This window comes from Ctenocephalides felis, unplaced genomic scaffold (assembly GCF_003426905.1).
Source record: "Ctenocephalides felis isolate EL2017-DRISC unplaced genomic scaffold, ASM342690v1 CF-g0.4_SCAFFOLD_01492, whole genome shotgun sequence".
NCBI lineage: Eukaryota > Metazoa > Arthropoda > Insecta > Siphonaptera > Pulicidae > Ctenocephalides > Ctenocephalides felis.
The window spans coordinates 10,399,423-10,401,987 of record NW_020537646.1 but is presented as its reverse complement, the minus strand read 5'-3'; positions in this window follow the sequence as shown (position 1 = coordinate 10,401,987).

Sequence of the window (2,565 nt, the reverse complement as noted above, 5' to 3'; positions counted from 1 at the left end):
TTGAACAACACTCATTACATGAATTCCAATAAATTGTAGATGCCCATTAGGTAGAATAATATATAGACAGCTCCATAATGACATTCTGATAATACAAATATAATTATGATTTAAATTTAATGATTAATTAATGTCCCTATAGAATTACTGACATTTGATCGAATTCCAAACAAATATTCAATTTCCGGTATTCCACATAAATCAAATATCCAAATAAATCAAATGTTATGAATAAATAACACAGGTTCTGTGGGCATAAGCTACGTGTTTATTTTGACAAGGGACTGTAGTATATTGTATTTAGCATAAATCAATTCTATTCGAATGGTCGGTCTTCGATAAACCTTTTTCGATGACCTATTTCATAACTTTTAGCAGTTAGTGAAGTTCAACTGCCACACGTTTCTCTTTTTATATGGCAGGAAGCTTTTAACGTGATATGGTTCCCCGGCGCAAATAACTTCATATCACGAAGTCTAAAATTCTCTGAAACAATGTAAAGTTATGTCGGAAGTTTCGTAGTTCCTTCTAACACTTTTTTGACGAATAAGCTCGATAAGTTTTGCTGAGATAAAAGATTAAGATTGAAAATAGCAATTTTATAGTATTATTGATACGATTATAAATTCATATATATCAACACAGCATATAATAATTGTTCCAAGTTCTGGCAAAATCATTCAAATTTCCTCTACTAATTTATCTAGATATCCCATGGTAAACCTTTGATGAGAATTGTTATCCGATCGTTCAATCAGTCATTCTCCCTTGACCACAAATCCAAACCCATCTCTTCATTTCCGCAACCCACTGAATTTGACATCGAATTTGATTACGAATCTCTGCCCTGTGGCCCTTATTGCAACACTGATGATGACTATGAGTGCGTGAATGGAGTTTCTGCAAACTACTAACAGGAACATCAATTGAAAACTGATATCTGCTTTGATATCATTCAAAATTATTTGAAATTGTCTCGTTAACGTCAATAATATCAATTAAAATGTGATGACGGAATTTAATTATTGGAAATAATTATTGAATAATTGAATAATTATTGGAAATAAATATGTTGAATGTTCAATTTGAATTATATTTGTTGATTATTAAAGGGTAGGATGGGGCACAAAGGTCCAGTTTGACTTTCAGTTAATTACAAGAAAACCTATTTTGTATTTTTTCTGAAATTTGTTTGTATTGGATATTTATAAATATTATAGAGTAGGATGAAGCACAAAGGTCCAGTTTGACTTTCAGTATAGTGTCTAATCCAAATGAATTTTATCACAACAAATAGGACGTTTCAAACAAACAACTATCAAACTATGTTCAAAAATGCTAATTATAGAAATGTTCTTTGGCTATTTTCCTAAAGTTTGTCACCTGTTTTTTTTACTCCATCAGTTTGGGTAAAAAGGAACAGCGATCGGACAAACAATACAATGCCTTAAATTGAATTTTAACGGGATTTTACGAAAGGCTGAATTATTCAACCCTTTTTCATAATTTTAATTACGAAAGGCTGAATTATTTAACCCTTTTTTAATTTAAATTATTTTACAAATGTTACGTTGTATATAACCTTGATCTGGTATTTAGTGTGAAATATTCATCAGCAAAAATAAAAACTATTAATTCAATTTATCCTATAATTTTATTTATTGTTTTTTTTAAGTAAATTAAATCTTAATTTACTATTTTCTCATTGTTTATATCTTTGCTAATAAAGATCTAGTTAATCCTTTTCCACCCACAAGTATAAGCTTTTGCAGAGATAAAATAAAAAAACTGTTGAATCTAACTTAAAAATAACAATACATATTATAAACCCATTAAATAACGTATAATTAAAAATTATATTCAGTTATAATAAACGTCATGTCAGTCATATGGGTTTGACGCTAGAAAGTTGTGACATACACAATAGAAGGAGAAAAAAAGTTTTACATAGAGCCATGTCAGTCATATTTGTATGACATAAAAATAGCATTTTTTCAAGAAACTTTCCGAAAAAAAATTCTTTTGTACATTAAGTTTTTTTTTCTTGATACATTTTTATAATATTACCTAATAAATTTACCATGGCCCTTTAACGTGTCGTTTAACGTGTTAGTTAGTTTTATTATTCATATTCTTTAACAAATAAAAAATTCATATAGGATACAAAGTACAAATTTATCATTTCAATTCTGATTATTGTAATTCCAACAAGTTTGAGAAATCCATTAATATATACGTCAGAAAAACATGGGTAAACATTCAATATAAACGTCAAATATAAAGCGTGATGCTATTTGGGCGCTTTTGATATCATACAATATATCACATGTGTTTGCGAAAGTTTCGTGGGAAGCGTTAGTTGTGCCTGGACACGTTTTCTATTGGAATTCAATCTTATCGTCGTAAATGTGGGATTCGTAAATAGAAGTATCATAAGTAATTCAATTGTCTTAATTCGCATAGAGCTAATTTACTATATAGATAATTGTTATCTTAATAAAAACTTTGCTGTCAAATTGTTGGTGAACGCTAAATGTTACACCACCATTATCTCAAAAAATTCAA